This window comes from Dendrobates tinctorius, unplaced genomic scaffold (genome assembly GCF_039654945.1).
Source record: "Dendrobates tinctorius isolate UK_male_01 unplaced genomic scaffold, ASM3965494v1 ptg000011l, whole genome shotgun sequence".
NCBI classification, from domain to species: Eukaryota; Metazoa; Chordata; class Amphibia; order Anura; family Dendrobatidae; genus Dendrobates; species Dendrobates tinctorius.
Window position 1 is genome coordinate 63,783,356 of NW_027361679.1, and position 25,840 is coordinate 63,809,195.

Genomic DNA, 25,840 nt, shown 5'->3' on the forward strand with positions numbered 1-25,840 from the left:
TCAATTGATAGTTAAACACTGTTTTTATGGATAATGGGTTAATTGGAGATAGTTTTCGCCAAGATCAATGAATCCACAATCTAAAATGTATCACGTCAGGCAAGCCTGATTAATCCCTGAAGTCTTGAATGGAGCCATTTAGGAGGTTCAGATCCCTATCAATGTCTGGGTTATGAAAAATTTTTTAAAAAGTCAACTCACCCATAATAAGATCTAAAGTAAGGAGCATTGCGGTGCCGCAGGAAAAACAAGCAGAAAAAAGGAGGTTCCAGCATCAAGATCTTAGGGTTATGGTATAACCTAGTCATATGCTATAAAAGGGAATATCCCTTGAATTAATGGGGAAAATACGGAATCCCTGAATTACGAACATACGACTTACGAATGTATGATGTTGAAAAAACCTCTAATACGTAATTACACACCTCTTTGGCCACTGTTTGGTCCTCTTCTTTCTGCTGTAGTGCACCACATCTCCGGCCTCTTCACTATAGGCCAACTCTTCCAGCCCCATCCAGGTCTCAGAGGACACCGCTTGTTTAAGTCAGTGACCTTGTGACATCGAAAATTGAGCCGCAACCTTTTGACACGCAGTAAACTCCGAGGCCTGGACGCAGTCGGAATTCTTGGCCTATAGTGAAGAGGCCAAACATGCGCAGCAGTGAGGAATTATTATTTTAATAATTTTCTTGCTGGCACTGTTTCAACTTCCAACAAATTAGGGTTAGGAGCAGACCTACATAAGCTATCCAGTTTGTAATGTGGGGATTGCCAATATACCACAAACAAATTATATTAAGAGCATGCTGGATTTCAAAAACACACAGCATGATCTGAACTTGCGCAATAATATTCTTGCTTTCCCACCCCTTTAATTCCTTCCTGACACAGACCATTTTTGCTTTTGTCTTTTTGTTTTTTTCTCCCCTTCTTCCACATAAATGCATAAGAGCTTGTTTTTTTTGGTGGAGCAAGTTATACTTATGAATGAAACCATTCACTTTACCATGCAATGCACTGGAAAATGGGACAAAAAAGTGCAGTGAAATTGCAAAACTAAATGCCATTCATTGATTGTTTTCTGTTTTTTTTTTCAATGCTGTTCATTTTGTGGGGAAGGGGGGGCTGATAGTGGCATGGAACAGCGTGACCCCCAGTCTCAGATTGACAGCAGTATTTAAATAGTTAACAGCAGCGAATAGAGCTTGGGATCCACTCACTGCTGTCTGTGTATCATAGATATATTTTCGACATCATGAAGAAGTGGCGAGCGTAACACATTTACTCACAGTCCTGCCTATCAGCTACAAATTAAGATCGAAATTGCTCAAACTATAGGTAGAAAAGAGCGCAATAGGGTCTTATCCAGGTGATTTATAAGAAACAATATAGAGATATACTCACCCTTTCCAAGATAGAGCTGAGTGTATAGAATCAATTTGTCAGCCTGCTGCACGTCCAACGGTCCACTCAGTGACCGCTTCGTAAATCTCTTTATGGAATAAAGTTCTTGGACTTATGTGCGCTGCTAGACAAAATATCAGATCCAGATCATGTAGATAAATTGATCTTTTATTTCCCAACGCGTTTCGAAGTCCATACACTTCTTCCTCTAGCAGCGCACATAAGTCCAAGAACTTTATTCCATAAAGAGACAAATTAAGATCGGGCAGATGGATGACAATATGTATGTCATGTTTCCAATCTATGGAAAGCTAAAATCATTATACGGAATATGGCATTAATATCTCCTGTCTGGGATCTCTAGGGGCAAAGATCTCCTGAAAGTTGGGGGATACCATAATTTTCTAAAGATCTAGCAACATCCCATGACCAACCCCCATATGAGCTCTAATAAAATCAGGGTTTGAGTTTTTGTCATTGACAAGATACATTTCAAGATTCACTGAGAGATACATTTCCCTGTAGTTCTGTATATTCAAAAATGAAGAACTCTCCCTCATAAGGGTCAGAGCCATTCCAGCGACATCAGGTTTAGTACATTTCTTTTGTTATCCTTTTTTTTACTTTATCTTATGTAATTGCATACACCATATTGCTTTGTTCCTATTTTGTAATATCTTTTATAAGTTTTTATAAATACTTTTTGGATTAAACATATAAAATGTAATAGCTTTGTTCCTCTTGCTCTATAAACCACATCCCTGAAGCCTCGTGAAGCTATACATTACCAGAAACGGGTATCCAATTGGCCTGAGTAAACTGGTGGTGGCAGCTAGTTTTCGTATACTCCGGCTGTGACCATACTGGAGTATATATATTTCATACATTGGAATCAGATGTGTGTATATACTACTTTATTGTGAGTTCCCCAACAACTGGCCTAGTAGAAAAAGCATCTTGTGATCTCGTCCAACAATTGTCAGCCAATTGCGTGACTGTACTTTAGGCAGTAAGCTATAAAAAGACAGCCGACAGCACAGCAGGGATATTAAGGATGCACGCTCCAAGTTCAGGGACCCAGATGAACAGAAAAATCCATATAAACGAAAGGAAGGGCAGCATCCAATCCGGGTGAAAAAAGTGACCAAAATTTATTCTGCCAATATCAGATACAACCACAATATGGCCAAAACGATGTATTTGATATTGGAGGAATAGACTTTTTGTCACTTTTTTCACCTGGATTGGATGTTGCCCTTCCTTTCGTTTATATGTACTTTAGGCAGTGACTTTGACTGTACTTTAGGCAGTGACTTAGTGACTTCGTAACTTTAGGCAGTGTAGTGCTGGTTCGTGACTACCTGGAAAACAGTGGGGGGATATCTGTGAGATCCCCTGTTTGTTATCCTTGACAATGAGGACTTGTTTTTTTACCACACGTGCTATAGTTTTGATTGACATCATTCAGGTTACCATACAATGCACTGAAAAACAAGAAGAAAACAAAGTGGAATAAAATGGTAAAAAAAAATACAATTTCGCCATTGTGTTTTTGGATTTTTTTATCTAGCATTCATTGAGTGATAAAAATGATAAGGAAAAAAGATTTTCAGGTTAGTGTGATTAGGTTAATGGCAGAACTTGCAGAACTTATTCTTTTTTAATTACCGTATAAACTCAAGTATAAGCCGAGATTTTCAGCCCATTTTTTTTAGTCTGAAAGTGCCCCTCTCGGCTTATACTCGAGTCATTGTCCCAGGCGGTCGGTGGGGGAGGGGGAGCGGAAGGAGACAGCGGCTGTCACATCATACTCAGCCCCTCCTGGCGTGGTCTCTGCACTTCCCTGCTTCTCAGATGGTCTCCGGCACCGGCAGCTCTTCCTGTGTTCAGCAGTCACATAGTACTGCTCATTAAAGTAATGAATATGCACGCGATTCCACTCCCATAGACATGGAGCACATATTCATTACTTTAATGAGCGGTACCTTGTGACCGCTCAGCACTGGAAGGAGCTGCTGGACTCGGGACGATGGAGAAGGGCAGAGACTGCGCCAGGAGGGGGTGAGTATGACGGGGAGGATGGGGTGAGCCATGCGATATTCACCTGTCCCCATTTCACCACCGTGCGCCGCTGTGTCTTCCGCGTCCTCTGGCTGTGATGTTCAGGTCAGAAGGCATGATGACGTGTTTAGTGCAAGCCTTCTGCCTGAACAGTCACAGCCAGAGGACCCGGAAGACACAGCGGCAAGCGGTGGTGAAACAGGGACAGGAGAATATCGCAAGTGCCGGGGGCCTGAGCCAGCAGTAATGCTGGCACCTGGCCCCCATAGCACGCTGGTGTCCCTGCTTAGGACACCGGCACCTGGCCCCCAGTGAGGAGAGGTGAGTATGACTTTTTTTAAAATTGCAGCAGCAGCATATGGGGCATATTATTCTATGGAGCATCTTATGGGCCATCAATATTTATGGAATATCTTATGGTGCCATCAACTTTTAGGGAACATTATATGGGGTATATTATTCTATTGAGCATCTTATGGGGCCATTGTTAACCTTTGTGCAGTATTATATGGGGCATATTTTAATATGGAGCATCTTATGGGGCCATTATTAACCTTTGTGCAGCATTATATGGGGCATATTTTTGTATGGAGCATCTTATGGGGCCCATCATGAACTTTAGGGAGCATCTTATGGGGCTCATTATGAACTTTATGAAGCATTATATGGGGCTCCCGATTAAATATGGATATTCAAAAACATTTAACCTACTGATGTCTCAATTAATTTTACTTTTATTGGTATCAATTTTTATTTTTCAAATTTACCAGTAGCTGCTGCATTTCCCACCTTAGGCTTATACTCAAGTCAATAAGTTTTCCCAGTTTTTTGTGGCAAATTTAGGGGCCTCAGCTTATACTCAGGTCGGCTTATACTCGAGTATATATGGTAAGTAGTAAAAAAGAAATTCAGAAGTTTGTAAAAAAAAAGTTTGTGTTGCTGATACACATATCATTTTTATTTTCTGTTGATGGAGCTGTGTGAGGGTTTGTTTCTTGAGCCCTTAGCTGATAGTTTTATTAATACCACATGGTACGCATGACATTTTTATATTTTTTCCGGCATTTTTTAGACAGATTTAGTGACCAAAAAACTACAATTCTGGGGTTTATTCTTTTTCTTTTTACGACATTAACCTTATGGATTACATTTCTTTTTTATAGAACAGACCCTTACAGACTTGATGATACCAAACATGTTTCACCTTTCACCTTTCATTTCTTAATTCTTCAGAGAGGAAAAAGGAGACACTCCAATTATATACATATATATATATATATATATACACACATATACATATACACACTCACATATATATATATATATACAGTATATATATAAAATATGAAACAGGGAGATCACTCAGATCTCACTGCTGCCACCAGTTTCTCCAAGATAACAGCCAAGAGACCACACAGATTCCACTGCTGACACCAGTTTGCAGGGGAGGCAACTCCTCTTCCTTCAGTCAGGACAATTACAAAATTTATTAACGAGTGATGGACGAGGCCGCAGCTGCTTCCACTACTAGGTCAGTTATTGGAGTACTCACAGTGAGCACATTATTATTATTATTTATTTCTATAGCACAATTGATTCCATGGTGCTGTACATAAGAAGGGGTTACATACAAATTACAGATATCACTTACAGTAAACAAACTTACAATGACAGACTGATACAGAGGGGAGAAGACCCTGCCCTTTCGGGCTTACATGCTACAGGATGGTGGAGAAGGAGACAGTAGGTTGGTGAGTTGCAGCAGTTCCATTGCTGGATGAGGTGATATCTCCGCTAGTGGTGAGGAGGTAGTGGGGTCATTGCAGGCTGTAGGCTTTCTTGAAGAGGTGGGTTTTTAGGTTCCGTCTGAAGGATCCAAATGTGATTGATAGTCGGACGTGTTGGGGCAAAGAATTCCAGAGGAAGGGGCTATTCAAGAGAAGTCTTGGAGGCGGTTGGATGAGGAGCGAATAAGTGTGGAGGAGAGAAGGAGGTCTTGAGATGACCGGAGATTACGTGAGGGAAGATATCAGGAGATTAGTTCAGAGACATATGGGGAGACAGGTTATAGATGGCCTTGTAGGTCAGTATTAGTAATTTGAACTAGATACGCTGAGGGAATGGAAGCCAGTGAAGAGATTTGCAGAGGGGAGAAGCGGAGGAGTAGCGAGGAGAGAGATGAATTAGTCAGGCAGCAGAGTTAAGGATGGACTGGAGAGGTGCGAGGGTGTTAGCAGGGAGACCACAGAAAAGGATGTTGCAGTAGTCGAGGCGGGAGATAATGAGGGCATGCTCAAGCATTTTAGTAGATTGAGGAAGGACGGATTCTGGGAATATTTTTGAGCTGGAGGCGACAGGAAGTAGAAAGAGCTTGGATGAGTGGTTTGAAGGACAGGGCAGAGTCAGGGGTTACTCCGAGGCAGCGGACTTCCGGTATTGGGGAAGGCGTGATGTCATTAATTATAATAGATAGGTCAGGTAAGGAATATCTGAGATGGAGGAAAGATGATGAGTTCAGATTTGTCCACATTGAGCTTGAGGAAGCGAGAGGAGAAGATGGAGGATATGGCTAATAGACACTCTGGGATTCTGGACAACAGAGAGGTGACATCTGGGCTAGAGAGGTAGATCTGAGTGTCGTCAGCATAAAGGTGGTACTGGAATCCATGGGACTTTATGAGTTGACCCAGGCCAAGGGTATAAATTGAGAAGAGTAGGGGTCCTAGAACAGAGCCTTGGGGAACTCCAGCAGAGAGAGGGTGGGATGAGGAGGTAGTGTGGGAGTGGGAGACACTGAATGTGCAGTTTGAAAGGTATGAGGAGATACAGTATAGGGCGAGGTCTTTGATGCCAAAGGAGGAGAGGATCTGTAGTAGGAGGCAGTGGTCAACTGTGTCAAATGCAGAGGACAGGTCTAGAAGCACCTGGCCCCCATAACACGCTGGTGTCCCCGCCTGCTTAGGACACCGGCACCTGGCCCCCAGTGAGGAGAGGTGAGTATTACAGTTGAGCAACTTTTGGATTTTTATGGTCGAGTTTCGTTTCGTGAAACCCAACTTTTCCAAAAGTCGGGTCGAGCAAGATCGGCCGATTATAGGGAAAAGTCGGGGTCGTCCCGAAACATGAAACCCAATGTAAGTCAATGGGGAATAAAAGTCGGCAGTGAGAGGAGGACAGGAAACACACCTACAGTGCTCATTTGAATGCCAAAAGCATCAATTCTTCTTACTTAAGCTGGTCAACCTTAATTAACTTCATAATACAAGTTACGCACTGAAAAATGGGAGTTATTTGGCTAAAGTTGTGGGGGGGTAGGGCTGGCTACAGGTTTTCATGTGCCCTGGGCGAAAGAGCGCCCCTTTAACACATAATACCACAACTCATCATGCTCCGATACGGCAGAGAAATAGCGGTACAGTACAATGAAAAATACTTCACTTTTTACATCTCCTGACGAGGCCCATCTATTTCTCCATACAGAATCATTGGTCCCATATAATGTTTGAAACAGTATATGATGAGCTCCACATAATGCTACAGTATATGTTGGTCCCCATGGATGAAGCTCCACTGTCTTATGGGCCCAAATAATGCTCCAAACATAATGGGCCCCATTTCTAATGCTCTAGTGTATAATGGGCCCTGTAAATGCTGCTCCAGTGTCTGATGTCCACCTTTGGAATGTTCCAGTGTATGGTGGGCCCCATCTATCATTCTCCAGAGTATAGTGCTCCCCAAAAATTGCTGTCCCAACATTGAAAACAATGAAATAAGTCTCCTCGCTAGGGAATCCCTGTACTAGTCTAGACTCCTCGTCGTCCCCATCTTCCATCTCACTGCACAGTATTTCAACCTTGCAAGTGCTGTGATCCTGAGCAAGCGGGGGGGCCCACTCGTTGGCGACGGCACTGGCACAGGGCCCCTGATAGTACGGTGGTGTGTCTGATGGCGGGTGGGCCGAACCTGCACTTTCATCTGCAGCTTCCTCTTTGTCACCGTGTAAGATGGAACTGTATATGGGAAGGGTAACCTGAGTTTCATCAGGGTCAGATTCAGGCCGGGTAGCGTGCGAGGGGAATGTAGTGGTCAGGGTCAATGTACCAGCAGATTCATCGAGCAGTGGCTGGGCATCAGTGCACTTGTGTCTCCCCCAGGAGTACGGTCGCCACAGTGGCATTACCTTCCTCCTAGGGAGTGTGATGTCATACTTGGGAGCAACGAAGGATCTCTCTAGCAGGTTAACTGATTGGGCGGCGTTATTCCCACGAGTCATGACCCTCCAAACAGCGTTCATGAAGGCAAAGTGTTTGTTTTACGTGGGCAGTATGGTTGCAAAGCTGAACCTTAAAGGAATGTCCAGAAGGGCACCACCAGGAGTGGAGCCTACGGCGTAATTTGACTCAACACGGGCAACCTCAACCATGCCAGCTACAGAACAGATGCACACATTGCCAGCTTAATTCCGTTAACGAACGAGACTCCGTCGTGCACCGCGGTCCGAGTCCGGCTTACTAGAGGGACACGTGAGGCTCTGGCACATGAGATTGGCCAATAACTGGTGTGTCATGCCCTTACATGTCCGTGGCTGCATGTGTGCTACACTGAAAAGGCCAGCGTTTGTCGCTTACAGGTGCAGATAACCCGCTGAACAACGTTAGTGATGGGGATCACTGATTACAATTATTACTCGCGAACGATGATTTCCCAGTAAGTGCAGGTCAACCGCAGTTCCGGAATTAGGCCTAACCGTCATTCCTGAAAAAAATGAAAAACTTACGTGTGCAAACCACAGGTGCTGTAGCTTGCTTAACAGCTCGCCAGCCGTTCTCACGCCCAGTATGGGTTACACGTGATTGCACAAAGGTGAGAAAGGGTACCGTATCCCCGGATAACATGTATGGATAGCGTACACATTCAAAAGATATGTCTATACATCAGGAGGCAGGCTCAGACGGTGTTAGGCCCAGTATGGCTTGCACGTGATTGCACAAAGGTGAGAAAGGGTACCGTATCCCCGGATAACATATATGGATAGCGTACACATTCAAAAGATATGTCTGTACATCAGGAGGCAGGCTCAGACGGTGTAAGGCCCAGTATGGCTTGCAAGTGATTGCACAAAGGTGAGAAAGGGTACCGTATCCCCGGATAACATGTATGGATAGCGTACACATTCAAAAGATATGTCTATACATCAGGAGGCAGGCTCAGACGGTGTAAGGCCCAGTATGGCTTGCAAGTGATTGCACAAAGTTGAAAAAGGGTACCGTATCCACGGATAACATGTATGGATAGCGTACACATTCAAAAGATATATCTATACATCAGGAGGCAGGCTCAGATGGTGTAAGGCCCAGTATGGCTTGCAAGTGATTGCACAAAGGTGAGAAAGGGTACCGTATCCCTGGATAACATGTATGGATAGCGTACACATTCAAAAGATAAGTCTATACATCAGGAGGCAGGCTCAGACGGTGTAAGGCCCAGTATGGCTTGCAAGTGATTGCACAAAGGTGAGAAAGGGTACCGTATCCCCGGATAACATGTATGGATAGCGTACACATTCAAAAGATATGTCTATACATCAGGAGGCAGGCTCAGACGGTGTCAGGCACAGTATGGATTTGACGGCCCAGACTACACAGCGGAGGAGCAGGGAGAGGTAAAGATTGCAAATGCTGGGGCCCTGCCCAAGAAAGGGGGGCCCACTCGTGGGCGTCGGTACTGGCACTGGGCCCCTCATAGTACGGCGGTGTGTCTGACGGCGGGTGTGCACCACCACCGTCAGAGACACTTGATTGCACTATGAGGGACCCTGTGCCAGTGCCCGCGCCCAAGAGTCGGCCTACCCACCTGTCCAGGGCAACGGCACTCGCACGGTGTCGTGCGCTAGGTGGTGACCCCGGCCATGGCAGTTAGGGAGTTTTAGAAAGTGGCATATGTTGATGTTGGACATTCAGCTGATGCAAAAGGCGAAATAGGTGAAGTACCAGGAAGAGGTGGACCAAAGCAAGCCATTTTTCTGTCACCCTATGTGTCATCAGGGGAAGGTGGGACAAAATCCTTGGAAACCCATGCATGGTTCATTTTAATGAAGGTTAGATCATCCACATTTTGGGTAGACAGACGGGTCCTTTTTTCTGTCAGGATTGATCCAGCTGCACTGAAGACTCTTTCCGATAGCACACTTGCAGCTGGGCAAGCGAGCTCCTGTAAGGCATATTGTGCCAATTCAGGCCAGGTGTCCAGTTTAGCAGCCCAATAGTCAAAGGGGAATGACCTGTGTGGGAGAACATCGATATGGGAGGAAAAGTAGTTTGTAACCATAGTTGACAACTGCTGTCTCCTGTCACTTTCCATCGATGCTGTATTACCAGTTGTGTGAGCGGTACTTGAAAAATCAGTCCACAACATTGTCATGAAACCCCTGTCTCCAACGCCACTTCTGCTGTGTGCACCATGAACACCTCTGCCAAGCTGCCCCCGGCCCGTACGGCTCGTGTGAGAACCATCACCGCTGCTGTGTGCTGGGTATGCCTCAAGCAACCGATTTACCAGAGTTGCTTGTTTATTAGCCAATATTAGGTCAAGGTTCTCCTGTGGCATGATGTTTTGTAATTTGCCTTTATAGCGTGGATCCAGGATGCTGGCCAACCAGTAGTCGTCATCGTTCATCATTTTGGCTATGCGGGGGTCCCTTTTTAGGATCCGCAAGGCATAATCTGACATGTGGGCCAATTTTCCCGGTGTCAATGATGCACTGCGACTGCTGGTTGGAGGAGCACTTTCTGGCAAATCCACATCCCTCCAGTCACGCACAAACCCTGTACCAGACCTTGCCACGCCAACATTTTCACTTGCCCCACGAGATGCATCCTCCTCCCCTAAGTAATCATCCCCATCATCATCCTCCTCCTCCTCTTCTTCCTCCAACTCGTCCAGGAGAGGTCCCTGAGCAGACAATGGCTGAATGTCATCAAGGATTCCCTCTACCTCTTCCTCCTCGTCAACATTGGCTGCAGACGCCTGCTCCTTAAGGTGCGTCAAAGTTTGCATGAGCAGACGCATAAGTGGGATGCTCATGCTTAGGATGGCGTCGTCTGCGCTTACCAGCCGTGTGCATTCCTCAAAACACTGAAGGACTTTACAAAGGTCTTTCAGCTTCGACCACTGCACACCTGTCAACTCCATGTCTGCTCTCAAAGTGCCTGGCCGTGTATCCTCCCACAAATGCATTATGGCCTGCCTCTGCTCGCACAGCCGCTCCACCATGTGCAGGGTGGAGTTCCACCTTGTTGCAATGTCGATAATGAGGCGGTGGTTGGGAAGGTGGAGCAATCGCTGCAGCTTCTGCATACGAACGGAGTGTACAGGTGACCGGCGGATGTGCGCGCACAGTCTTCGCACCTTATGGAGCAGGGCTGTTAACTCCGGATAATTTTTGAGGAAGCACTGCACCACCAGGTTCAAGGTGTGAGCCAAGCAAGGTATGTGGCTGAGTTTTGAAAGGGCTATGGCTGCCACAAATTTACGGCCGTTATCACTAACTACCTTGCCTGCCTCAAGATGTACACTGCCCAGCCATGACTCAGTTTGTCGCTTCAAGTACTCGGCCAGCACCTCGGCGGTGTGTCTGTCGCCCAAACACATCATCTGCAACACAGCCTGCTGACGCTTTCCACTAGCTGATCGATAGGGGGACACCTCGTGTGCAACAGTGGCAGCTGCAGATGGAGTGCTCGTACGACTGCGCTCTGTGGACGAGCTTTCGCTTCTGGAGGAGGAGGAGGAGGGTGGAACGCCTACAGCCAACTGTTTCCTATACCGTGGGCTAGGCAGCACTGTCCCACCACCGCTGTCCCCTGTGGACCCTGCATCCACCACATTAACCCAGTGCGCAGTGATGGACACGTAACGGCCCTGGCCATGCCGACTGGACCATGCATCAGTTGTGAGGTGCACCTTTCCACTCACTGACTGCTTGAGTGCATGGACAATGCGGTCTTTCACATGATGGTGGAGGGCTGGGATGGCTTTGCGAGAGAAGAAGTGGCGACTGGGTAGGTCATAGCGTGGTACTGCATAGGCCATGAGTTCGCGGAAAGCTGCGCTTTCCACCAACCGATAGGGCATCATCTCAAACGAAATTAGTTTGGCAATGTGGGCGTTCAAACCCAGTGTACGCGGATGAGAGACTGAGTATTTTCTTGACCTACTCATAGTGTCTGGGAGGGTGAGCTGGACTTGAGAGCTGCATATGGTGGAAGTAGCGGTGGACAGGGCGGACTGAGAGAGGGTTGATGATGGTGATGGAGTTGGTATTCTTTCTGATAGCCTAGATTCAGTATTTCGTTGATATAACAGTGGGATTCCCTGACTGCTGTGGCCTTGCAACGACACCTCAACATTTGCTGCTGTGCTAACCGGTGGGCTTACAGTGGGGGAAACAATGTAGCATTGCTGACTACCTTCTTTGTGATCAGTTGCACATGTGGCACTTGAGGTTTGGTGTTGTGTCCACGCTTGCAAGTGCATGCTGGTTAAATGTCTAAGCATGCAACTGGTATTCAAATTTTTCAGATTTTTCCCTCGGCTAAAGGTCTTTGCGCACTTCTTACAGATAACCTTGGCCTGATCATGAGGATTTTGTTCAAAAAAGTGCCACACTGCACTCTTCCTACTTTGGCAGACATATTGCGGCCTAGCACGCTGTGATGTTTTGACCCTCTGGACAAGCTGTCCAGCAACTCTTTTGATTTTTGGAACCTGTCTTTGGAGTGCTCTGGGCCTGCCAGATAACAGCTGTTGCGATGTTGATGTCTGCTGTGGATGCTCCTCATCTGAGCTATTGGAAGCAGCACCCTCTTCCCCCAATGGATGCCAATCTGGGTCAACAACTGGGTCATCCATCACCTCCTCTTCAATGTCATGTGCACCTTCCTCTGTGTCACCGTGTATGGTGGTATAGTGTGCGGGAAGGGGCACCTGAGTCTCATCAGGGTCAGAATCTGGCTCTGTACACTGCGAGGACAATGTAGCGCTCTGAGTGAATGTACCAGCAGAATCATCTATCAGCGGCTGTGCATCAGTGCACTCCATGTCAGATTCATCTTGGCCTGGGTAATTCACCATTTCACTTGATAATCCAGGCATGGTATGTGAAAACAGCTCCATGGAGTAATCAGTAGTATGGCCTGCGTCATCCTTCAATCTTGGTTGTGGTGAAGGACACAAGGAAAGGTGTGGTTCATGAACATGAGCCTCCAATGACGACTCAGTGCTTTTACTTTTTACAACTTCAGAAGAGGAGGCGATAGAGCTGGAGGCTGAGTCAGCAATGTAAGACAAAACTTTTTCCTGATGCTCTGGCGTTAAAAGCGGTTTGCCAACTTCTAGAAAACTAAGCCTTCGAAGCCTTATGGAGCCAGACGATGACGCAGGCTCAACACCTCCTGCATTCGGTCCTATTTTGCTTTTGCCACTACCATCAGATCCACCACCAACACCATCATTACCAGCTGCCAACCCCCTCCCAATTCCACGGCCTCTTCCACCAGCCTTCCTCATTTTTGGTAGAAATGTAGACAAAATCCTACAATCTATATAGTAATGTAAAACAAGGTACAAGGTGTCTATAGGACAGGGGAGATTTAGATTTTCTGCAGACACTTGTGGACACTGGACACTTGGATTGTGTGAGGCCGACTGAATATGACAGCGCTATGTCACAGGCTCGATGGCACAGGTGTGAAAAAAGTGACTACAGGATAAGGGAGATTTTGAATTTCTGGGAGATTTTGAATTTCTGCAGACACTTGTGGACACTGGACACTTGGATTGTGTGAGGCCCACTGAATATCACAGCGCTATGTCACAGGCTCGATGGCACAGGTGTGAAAAAAGTGACTACAGGATAAGGGAGATTTTGAATTTCTGGGAGATTTTGAATTTCTGCAGACACTTGTGGACACTGGACACTTGGATTGTGTGAGGCCCACTGAATATCACAGTGCTATGTCACAGGCTCGATGGCACAGGTGTGAAAAAAGTGACTACAGGATAAGGGAGATTTTGAATTTCTACAGACACTTGTGGACACTGGACACTTGGATTGTGTGAGGCCCACTGAATATTACAGTGCTATGTCACAGGCTCGATGGCACAGGTGTGAAAAAAGTGACTACAGGATAAGGGAGATTTTGAATTTCTGGGAGATTTTGAATTTCTGCAGACACTTGTGGACACTGGACACTTGGATTGTGTGAGGCCCACTGAATATCACAGCGCTATGTCACAGGCTCGATGGCACAGGTGTGAAAAAAGTGACTACAGGATAAGGGAGATTTTGAATTTCTGCAGACACTTGTGGACACTGGACACTTGGATTGTGTGAGGCCCACTGAATATCACAGTGCTATGTCACAGGCTCGATGGCACAGGTGTGAAAAAAGTGACTACAGGATAAGGGAGATTTTGAATTTCTGGGAGATTTTGAATTTCTGCAGACACTTGTGGACACTGGACACTTGGATTGTGTGAGGCCCACTGAATATCACAGCGCTATGTCACAGGCTCGATGGCACAGGTGTGAAAAAAGTGACTACAGGATAAGGGAGATTTTAAATTTCTGCAGACACTTGTGGACACTGGACACTTGGATTGTGTGAGGCCCACTGAATATCACAGCATTATGTCACAGGCTCGATGGCACAGGTGTGAAAAAAGTGACTACAGGATAAGGGAGATTTTGAATTTCTGCAGACACTTGTGGACACTGGACACTTTTGGATTGTGTGAGGCCCAATGAATATCAGAGCGCTATGTCACAGGCTCGATGCAGCAGGTGTGAAAAAAGTGACTACAGGATAAGGGAGATTTTGAATTTCTGCAGACACTGGACACTTTTGGATTGTGTGAGGCCCAATGAATATCAGAGCGCTATGTCACAGGCTCGATGCAGCAGGTGTGAAAAAAGTGACTACAGGATAAGGGAGATTTTGAATTTCTGCAGACACTTGTGGACACTGGACACTTTTGGATTGTGTGAGGCCCACTGAATATCAGAGCGCTATGTCACAGGCTCGATGGCACAGGTGTGAAAAAAGTGAATTGTAGAATTGGGCAGAATAGGAATCTCCCTAGAGTGTAGGTCTGTAAGAACGGAACAAGTCCTCCACTTATCCTTCCACAGTGACACACAGATAGCTTCACTGTGGCTGTGATAACAGCAGTTACACGGTACTGTGTGAGGAGCGTACACCGCTGTATGGTGTGAATAAATGCACGCTCAGTACCTTAGCAGGACAAAAAAAAAATTGGGATTGCTTTTAAAAAAGCAGTTTGCAGAGCAGTGGGGAAACAGCAATGCAGCTGTCAGGAAGCCTTAGAAGGCAGCCTAACAACCAACACCGCTGATCCACCACAATATAGCCTCCCCTTGCACTGCACACACAGTGACTGGTGTGTTGCACAGGCAAAATCGCTAGCAGCAGAAGCAGTTTTTTTGTCTTCTTCCCTGCCTAACGCTCTCCCTACAGAATCAGCAACCTCTCCCTATACTAAGATCGGCAGAAGTAAGATGGCGGTCGGCGTGCACGCCCTTTTATAACCCCTGTGACGTCCACCAAAGCAAGCCAATCACTTGCATGCCCTTCTGAAAGATGGTGGCGACCCCTGCCTATGTCATCACGTTGCCCACAGTGTCCGTGGATCCTGATTGGCTGAAAAAGAGCGCTAAACAAACTTTTGAAACGCGACTTTGGCGCGTAAGTTGCCGACCTCGTGGCCGACCTCATCCTAGGGTCGGGTTTCGTTTCATGAAACCCGACTTTGCCAAAAGTCGGCGACTTTTGAAATTGTTCGACCCGTTTCGCTCAACTCTAGTGAGTATTACTTTTTTTTTAAATTGCAGCAGCAGCATATGGGGCATATTATTCTATGGAGCATCTTATGGGGCTATCAATATTTATGGAGTATCTTACAGTGCCATCAACTTTTAGGGAACATTATATGGGGTATATTATTCTATTGAGCATCTTATGGGGCCATTGTTAACCTTTTATGCAGCATTATATGGGGCATATTTTAATATAGAGCATCTTATGGGGCCATCATTAACCTTTGTGCAGTATTATATGGGGCATATTTTAATATGGAGCATCTTATGGGGCCATTATTAACCTTTGTGCAGCATTATATGGGGCATATTTTTGTATGCAGCATCTTATGGGGCCCATCATGAACTTTAGGGAGCATCTTATGGGGCTCATTATGAACTTTATGGAGCATTATATGGGGCTCCCGATTAAATATGGATATTCAAAAACATTTAACCTACTGATGTCTCAATTAATTTTACTTTTATTGGTATCAATTTTTATTTTTCAAATTTACCAGTAGCTGCTGCATTTCCCACCTTAGGCTTATACTCAAGTCAATAAGTTTTCCCAGTTTTTTGTGGCAAATTTAGGGGCCTCGGCTTATACTCAGGTCGGCTTATACTCGAGTATATATGGTAGGTAGTAAAAAAGAAATTCAGAAGTTTGTAAAAAAAAAAGTTTGTGTTGCTGATACACATATCATTTTTATTTTCTGTTGATGGAGCTGTGTGAGGGTTTGTTTCTTGAGCCCTTAGCTGATAGTTTTATTAATACCACATGGTACGCATGACATTTTTATATTTTTTCCGGCAGAAAAAAGACAGATTTAGTGACCAAAAAACTACAGTTCTGGGGTTTATTCTTTTTCTTTTTACGACATTAACCTTATGGATTACATTTCTTTTTTATAGAACAGACTCTTACAGACTTGATGATACCAAACATGTTTCACCTTTCACCTTTCATGTCTTAATTCTTCAGAGAGGAAAAAGGAGACACTCCAAAATTATATATATATATATATATATATATATATATATACACACACATATATATATATAAATATATACACAGTATATATATAAAATATGAAACAGGGAGATCACTCAGATCTCACTGCTGCCACCAGTTTCTCCAAGATAACAGCCAAGAGATCACACAGATTCCACTGCTGACACCAGTTTGCAGGGGAGGCAACTCCTCTTCCTTCATTCAGGACAATTACAAAATTTATTAACGAGTGATGGACGAGGCCGCAGCTGCTTCCACTACTAGGTCAGTTATTGGAGTACTCACAGTGAGCACATTATTATTATTATTTATTTCTATAGCACAATTGATTCCATGGTGCTGTACATAAGAAGGGGTTACATACAAATTACAGATATCACTTACAGTAAACAAACTTACAATGACAGACTGACACAGAGGGGAGAAGACCCTGCCCTTTCGGACTTACATGCTACAGGATGGTGGAGAAGGAGACAGTAGGTTGGTGGGTTGCAGCAGTTCCTTTGTTGGATGAGGTGATATCTCCGCTAGTTGTGAGGAGGTAGTGGGGTCATTGCAGGCTGTAGGCTTTCTTGAAGAGGTGGGTTTTTAGGTTCCATCTGAAGGATCCAAATGTGATTGATAGTCGGACGTGTTGGGGCAAAGATTTCCAGAGGAAGGGGCTATTCGAGAGAAGTCTTGGAGGCGGTTGGATGAGGAGCGAATAAGTGTGGAGGAGAGAAGGAGGTCTTGAGATGACTGGAGATTATGTGAGGGAAGATATCAGGAGATTAGTTCAGAGACATATGGGGGAGACAGGTTATAGATGGCCTTGTAGGTCAGTATTAGTAATTTGATCTGGATACGCTGAGGGAATGGAAGCCAGTGAAGAGATTTGCAGAGGGGAGAAGCGGAGGAGTAGCGAGGAGAGAGATGAATTAGTCGGGCAGCAGAGTTAAGGATGGACTGGAGAGGTGCTAGGGTGTTAGCAGGGCGACCACAGAAAAGGATGTTGCAGTAGTCGAGGCGGGAGATAATGAGGGCATGCTCAAGCATTTTAGTAGATTGAGGAAGGACGGATTCTGGAAATATTTTTGAGCTGGAGGCGACAGGAGGTAGAAAGAACTTGGATGTGTGGTTTGAAGGACAGGGCAGAGTCAGGGGTTACTCCGAGGCAGCGGACTTCCGGTATTGGGGAAGGCGTGATGTCATTAATTATGATAGATAGGTCAGGTAAGGAATATCTGAGATGGAGGAAAGATGATGAGTTCAGATTTGTCCACATTGAGCTTTAGGAAGCGAGAGGAGAAGATTGAGGATATGGCTAATAGACACTCTGGGATTCTGGACAGTAGAGAGGTGACATCTGGGCTAGAGAGGTAGATCTGAGTGTCGTCAGCATAAAGGTGGTACTGGAATCCATGGGACTTTATGAGTTGACCCAGGCCAAGGGTATAAATTGAGAAGAGTAGGGGTCCTAGAACAGAGCCTTGGGGAACTCCAACAGAGAGAGGGTGGGATGAGGAGGTAGTGTGGGAGTGGGAGATGCTGAATGTGCAGTTTGAAAGGTATGAGGAGATACAGTATAGGGCGAGGTCTTTGATGCCAAAGGAGGAGAGGATCTGTAGTAGGAGGCAGTGGTCAACTGTGTGAAATGCAGAGGACAGGTCTAGAAGCAGGAGTATAGAGTATTGTCCGTTTGCTTTGGCTGTAAGTAAATCGTTAGTAATTTTGGTCAGGGCTGTCTCAGTGGAATGACGGGGGCGGAAACCAGATTGTAGATTGTCAAAGAGCAAGTTAGATGAGAGGTGGGAGGAAAGTTCAGCATGGACGTGTAGCTCCAGGAGTTTGGAAGCGAATAGGAGCAGTGATATTGGGTGATAGCTGGACATAGCGGTTGGGTCAAGGGTTGGCTTTTTAAGGATAGGCGTGATTGTGGCATGTTTAAATGCAGAAGGGAGGGTACCAGACATTAGTGATAGGTTGAAGAGGTGGTTAGGGATGGGATAAGTGTGGTGGTGAGGTTGGGGAGGAAGTGGGATGGGATGGGGTCAAGTGCACAGGTTGTGAGGTGCAATTTGGAGAAGAGGCGATTAAGCTCCCCTTCAGTGATGTTGGAGAGGGAGGTTATGGGGTTTGGGCATTGGTCTGGTATACAAAGGGGTTGTGGTGGTTGAACAATGAAGACTTGCCTTTTTTGGTCGATCTTATTTTTGAAGTGTGTGGCAAAGTCCTCAGCAGAGATGAGGGAGGTTGGAGGGTCAGTGGTAGGCGGAGGAGGGAGTTGAAAGTTTTGAATAACTGTTTGGGATTGTAGGATAGGAAAGATATGAGGGTTGTGAAGCAGGCCTGTTTAGCAGAGGTGAGGGCAGATTTGAAAGCGAGTGTTGCCTGTTTGAATGCAGTGAAGTCATCTTGTGAATTTGTTTTCTTCCAATGCCGCTCTGCAGCCCTGGACACTTGCCGGAGCTTTTTAGTGGTGTTATTATTAGCTCCAGCTGCTGCTATTCACAGTCAGATGTTGTTGATGTAACATAGCTGGCATCTACCATGGGTAAAGGGAGCTCAGATCCTTAGTCTCCTCATACACATTCACTCCTGCGCTGATGTGTATGTACATCATTTTGCAGTGAGGTGTTAAGATTCCACAAATCCCTCTTTAATTGTGGAGTTGTACTGGTTTAAGTTGAAGTTATTTTTAAAAGCAATAATAGCAATAATAATTTACAAGTACACACCAGCAAGGTCAATACACTTATAATTTAATGATGTCTGTGATATCATTAATTTGGAATATAATAATAATTTGCAACAAGTACAAGTTTCACAGTATTCAGCATTAGACAGCATTAATGAGGTCTGGATTCACACAACATTCTTAAATGACTCATAATTGGTTTTGTGGTCTGGCAAATGATTGCTGATTTTGTAGCCTTCGTGGGAAAAACTGTGCATCGATGGACATAATCCAAGGTCACTCACTCGCAATCAGCACCCTATAACCAGTATGTGCATACCACGTGTAGCATACTCAGGAGAGTCTAAAATGTGAGCTATGTGGTCCTTCCATTGCTTGCGTAGATGCCTCTGATTTCACATGGGAAGGTAATTTTTTTAAATAAGAGATAAGCTGAAGGAGACTTTTCGTCTTTTTAAAACTCACATCATCTAAGACAGACATCAAAGAAGGAATAAAGAAACAACTGCACATCTTCCCTGGAGCTTTGCACATGATTGCTCACATAAAGCTGAATAAACATATTGTGAGATTGCTAATGCTTCTGACATTACAATAATGTTAACCAGAAACATGATAGACTGTAGATGCTTGTTCATTTAGTGAGAGGCATGTAACAACGGCTGCCAAGTGTTGTGCGTGCACTTGTCTCGTGAAGCTTGGAACTTTGCTACATGGATAAGAAAAGCGTGGATGCAGACACTTTAGACACTAGAAATCATATTCTCAATGTTCTCATCATTGTGTTCTGAAATCTTGGGCGAGTTCGGAAAAGAAAACTGATATAGCCCCACCGTTGGGTAGTACTGTGCAATGTTTATAATAATACTAAAAATTATACCTGGCATAGAGGAACAGGAAAAGAGGTACATTGTAGTGTCTACTTATAGAGAATAAGAGCAGATACTGAGAATTACACACGGTAAACAGGACAGGAGGAGTGGTACTGTGCAGTGTACATAAACAGGACAGGAGGAGTGGTACTGTGCAGTGTATATATACAGGACAGGAGACGTGGTACTGTGCAGTGTATATATACAGGCCAGGAGACGTGGTACTGTGCAGTGTATATATACAGGACAGGAGGAGTGGTACTGTGCAGTGTATATATACAGGACAGGAGGAGTGGTACTGTGCAGTGTATATATACAGGACAGGAGGAGTGGTACTGTGCAGTGTATACATATACAGGACAGGAGGAGTGGTACCATGCAGTGTACATATACAGGCCAGGAGGAGTGGGCCTGTGCAGTGTACATATACAGGACAGGAGGAGTGGTACTGTGCAGTGTATATATACAGGACAGGAGGAGTGGTACCATGCAGTGTACATATACAGGACAGGAGGAGTGGTACTGTGCAGTGTATATATACAGGACAGGAGGAGTGGTACTGTGAAGTGTATATATACAGGACAGGAGAAGTGGTACTGTGCAGTGTATATATACAGGACAGGAGGAGTGGTATTGTGCAGTGTACATATACAGGACAGGAGGAGTGGTATTGTGCGGTATATATATATATAAAGGACAGGATGAGTGGTACTGTGCAGTGCACATATACAGGACAGGAGGAGTGGTACTGTGCTGTGTATATATACAGGACAGGAGAAGTGGTGCTGTGTAGTATATACATATAGGACAGGAGGAGTGATACTGTACACTGTATATATACAAGACAGGAGGAGTGGTATTGTGCAGTGTATATATACAGGATAGAAGAAGTTGTACTGTGCAGTGTATATATGCAGGACAGGAGGAGTGGTACTATGCAATGTATCTATACAAGACAGGAGGAGTGGTACTGTGCAGTGTACATATACAGGACAGGAGGAGTGGTACTGTGCAGTGTATATATACAGGACAGGAGGAGTGGTACTGTGCAGTGTACATATACAGGACAGCAGAAGTGGTACTGTGCAGTGTATATATACAGGACAGGAGGAGTGGTACTGTGAAGTGTATATATACAGGACAGGAGAAGTGGTACTGTGCAGTGTATATATACAGGACAGGAGGAGTGGTATTGTGCAGTGTACATATACAGGACAGGAGGAGTGGTATTGTGCGGTATATATATATAAAGGACAGGAGGAGTGGTACTGTGCAGTGCACATATACAGGACAGGAGGAGTGGTACTGTGCTGTGTATATATACAGGACAGGAGAAGTGGTGCTGTGTAGTATATACATATAGGACAGGAGGAGTGATACTGTACACTGTATATATACAAGACAGGAGGAGTGGTATTGTGCAGTGTATATATACAGGATAGAAGAAGTTGTACTGTGCAGTGTATATATGCAGGACAGGAGGAGTGGTACTATGCAATGTATCTATACAAGACAGGAGGAGTGGTACTGTGCAGTGTACATATACAGGACAGGAGGAGTGGTACTGTGTTGTGTATATATATATGGGACAGGAGGAGTGGTACTGTGCAGTGTATATACAGGACAAGAGAAGTGGTACTGTGCAGTATTTTATACAGGACAGGAGGAGTGGTACTGTGCAGTGTATATATACAGGACAGGAGGAGTGGTACTGTGCAGTGTACATATACAGGACAGGAAACGTGGTACTGTGCAGTGTACATATACAGGACAGAAGAAGTGGTACTGTGCAGTGTATATATACAGGGCAGGAGGAGTGATACTGTACACTGTATATATACAGGACAGGAGGAGTGGTATTGTGCAGTGTATATATACAGGACAGGAGGAGTGGTACTGTGCAGTGTATATACAGGACAGGAGGAGTGGTACTGTGCAGTGTACATATACAGGACAGCAGAAGTGGTACTGTGCAGTGTATATATACAGGACAGGAGGAGTGGTACTGTGAAGTGTATATATACAGGACAGGAGGAGTGGTACTGTGCAGTGTATATATACAGGACAGGAGGAGTGGTATTGTGCAGTGTACATATACAGGACAGGAGGAGTGGTACTGTGCGGTATATATATATATAAAGGACAGGAGGAGTGGTACTGTGCAGTGCACATATACAGGACAGGAGGAGTGGTACTGTGCTGTGTACATATACAGGACAGCAGAAGTGGTACTGTGCAGTGTATATATACAGGACAGGAGGAGTGGTACTGTGAAGTGTATATATACAGGACAGGAGGAGTGGTACTCTGCAGTGTATATATACAGGACAGGAGGAGTGGTATTGTGCAGTGTACATATACAGGACAGGAGGAGTGGTACTGTGCGGTATATATATATAAAGGACAGGAGGAGTGGTACTGTGCAGTGCACATATACAGGACAGGAGGAGTGGTACTGTGCTGTGTATATATACAGGACAGGAGAAGTGGTGCTGTGTAGTATATACATATAGGACAGGAGGAGTGATACTGTACACTGTATATATACAAGACAGGAGGAGTGGTATTGTGCAGTGTATATATACAGGATAGAAGAAGTTGTACTGTGCAGTGTATATATGCAGGACAGGAGGAGTGGTACTATGCAATGTATCTATACAAGACAGGAGGAGTGGTACTGTGCAGTGTACATATACAGGACAGGAGGAGTGGTACTGTGTTGTGTATATATACAGGACAGGAGGAGTGGTACTGTGCAGTGTATATATACAGGACAGGAGTAGTGATGCTGTGCAGTGTAAATATACAGGACAGGAGAAGTGATGCTGTGCAGTGTATATATACAGGGCAGGAGAAGTGATGCTGTGCAGTGTATATATACAGGACAGGAGAAGTGGTACTGTGCAGTGTATGTATACAGGACAGGAGAAGTGGTACTGTGCAGTGTACATATACAGAACAGGAGGAGTGATAGTGTGCAGTGTATATTTACAGGCCAGGAGAAGTGGTACTATGCAGTGTACAGTATATATACAGGACAGGAGGAGTGGTACTGTGCAGTGTATATAAATAGGACAGGAGGAGTGGTACTGTGCAGTATATATACAGAATGGGAGAAGTGGTACTGTGCAGTGTATATATACAGGAAGGGAGAAGTGGTACTGAGCAGTGTATATATACACGACAGTTGGTACTGTGCAGTGTATATATACAGGAGAGGAGAAGTGGTACTGTGCAATGTATATATACTGGACAGGAGGAGTGGTACTGTGCAGTGTATATATACAGGACAGGAGGAGTGGTACTGTGCAGTGTATATACACGACATGAGACGCTGTACTGTGCAATGTATGTAAATGACAGGAGAAGTGGTAATAAAGGTATTTATAATTATACCTAGTATACAAGACAGGAGAAGTGGTACTGTGCAGTATATATATAGAGAGAGTAAAACAGATACTGAAGATTACACCCATATAGGAGAAGTAGTATAGTGCAGTTTATATACAGTGGTTGAATAGTAATAAAGTAATATAATTCTAAAGAGATTGCTGACTTGAATTTCTCACCAGATGTTAATAACTGAGAATTACACTGCATAAACCAACGAACCCGGCCTTCCTGCTACGGGATACTGCCTGCTTCAGGAGCAAACAACAAAAGATCCAGCTTTCCTTTATAAGGAAACAAAGCTCCAGAACTTGCACCTCCAGGCCCACCCCACACTAAATGTTCTAGAAGGCTAGGTATTTATCCTCTGGACTCCTCCCACTCTATAGCTGTTCAATAAAAAAAGCATTAAACCTGGCAAAGTAGCAGTAAACATGGCTGATTAAGCCATTTCAGCACTTTGTGTTATGGAGCAATTTCTTAGGCTACTATCATTGAAGCTAACACCCTTAGTGAAACATACCATACCAATTATGTTTTATTATACATAGACTTCTTGTGTCTGGATATCTCAAGCAAGATTAGCTAGCCAATGGGATTGTTAAGTTTTAAAAATGGACATGCAGTGCTTGTGTCCCAGGAGCAAGGGGACTGTGGTCAGTCAGACCTGCATTTCAGGAAAAGGAACACTTCATGTTGGGTCCCCAAAGCTGAGGAACCAAGGTCAGGGGGGACCCAAGTTATCAAACGGACAACCCAAGGGTCAATCTGGGTTAAAAGCGACTGTACCCATGCGTATTCAGGAGAGTGTTTTATGTGTGCCAAATGGCCAGTTTATAGAAATGTACTAATGTAGCGCATGATTGTCATGATCCATTTTTGGATCTGTCAGATTCTGGATTCTCTGATATAACCTTTCCCCCCCCCGTTGGCCGCTGGTGTTACTACAGCTGTAGTTGATCTGCTTGTGGGTTTTTGCCCCCAGTGGTGTTACTGCATGTTAAGATTAGTCAGCTGCTGGTGACCACTCCCTCCTTCCTATATAAGGTCACCTGGTACACCAGCTAGCTGATGGTAATACTGGTCATTCACTAACCAACCTTTCTGAAGAGAGGAGTGATCTGGCGCAGTTGGTGAGATCTGAGGGGTTGGTGAAGTATTGGGCGTTGGAGTAGTGTGGGGAGGTTGGTGAAGTATTTGGGCGTTGGAGAATTCTAGGGCGGTTGGTGAAGTATTTGGCGTTGAAGTAGTCTGGAGTGGTTGGTGAAGTATTGGGTGCTGGAGTAGTCAAGGGCAAGTGAGGGATTGAGGTATCCTGGTCGGCGACAGGTTGAAAGAACCTGTATAGGGAACGTGAGGAGAGTCAGGGCTCTTCCTTAGGAGAGTGTAGGAGGTGTCCACTTCCCCATTCCCTATCAAAGGGCCCACCGCTGTAATTGTTTCCCCGGTGTCCCCTTGTTTGTCTTGTTGTTTTGTGACAGACCGATCGTCAGGTCGCGTCACGCAAAGCCAGACATACCAAGACAATGATATTTTTTTATGCTTAAAAATGTTTCCTAAAGTTTTAAAAAGATGTTTACTCAAATGTGCGGTATGCTACCAGTACTGTATGGTCAGGGACGATCATGTTTTAGGAGGGAGGTATGTAAGAGTATGTCAGGGACAAGCATGCTCTTTGTCCCTTCCTAATAAAACGAGTACGCTTTTATAACAATGTCAATAATGTGGTGAAATGCTTATAATGTTTAATAGCGGTTTAATGTGGATAATTCATGTTTATTACTTAAGTGTATTTTTATAGCAGTGTATTAATGTGCTAAGGATAGGTCTAGTATAGAAACGGTTATGGCTTTATGGACTTTCCCCAGGTGCGAGGGGTAGGAGTAGGTAATTGAACACTTTCTGGTTCAGTTAGTTGGGAAGAGATATAGATTAGATAGAGTTGTAGATATGATATTGACAGATCAAAAGAAAGGCAGATTAGGCCAGTAGGCAAAATAGTACGGAAAAGCACAGGAGTTTTTAGGGAACATCATATGGATGGCTGCCACTAATTTCAGTGGTCCCTCCTAGGATATATGAACCGAAATAGCTATGGAAGCAGGTGCCTTTGTCATCTCCCAGAAAGGGGAGCCAGATGGGAAACAGAGTCAGAGAAGTGAGCCAGAAAGCATGGGAACTGCGGAGCCAGAAAGAGCATCTCAGGGGCCAGAGGTACCAAGAATGGAAGGGAGAGCTCAGGCTGCAAAGACTGACAGAGTGGAAACATGCTATACTGTAACTGCGATGGAACATGCTGATGTTAAGTAAAGTTGTATTATTAAATATGAATACAGAGATTGTCGTTGCTTGTGTGGTGGCATCCGGATCCTGGATCACTGAACCAGCGGAGACTTCAAGCGAAAAATTGAGTGTTATACACTACACCAAAACCACACGACAGACAGGACACATTTTGATAATAGGGGGCCAGGGTGTGGGAGAACAGCAGCCCCTTGCCCAGGACTACCGCCCTGTGCCCCTTACATTATATCTACTGCAAGAAC

General features: G+C 44.8%; 1 protein-coding gene across 1 annotated transcript in view; it reads right to left on the reverse strand.

Moving 5' to 3' along the window:
- Positions 1-25,840, reverse strand: part of CFAP299 (cilia and flagella associated protein 299) — an 887,436-nt gene that overhangs the window by 39,073 nt on the left and 822,523 nt on the right. The window lies entirely within an intron of this gene.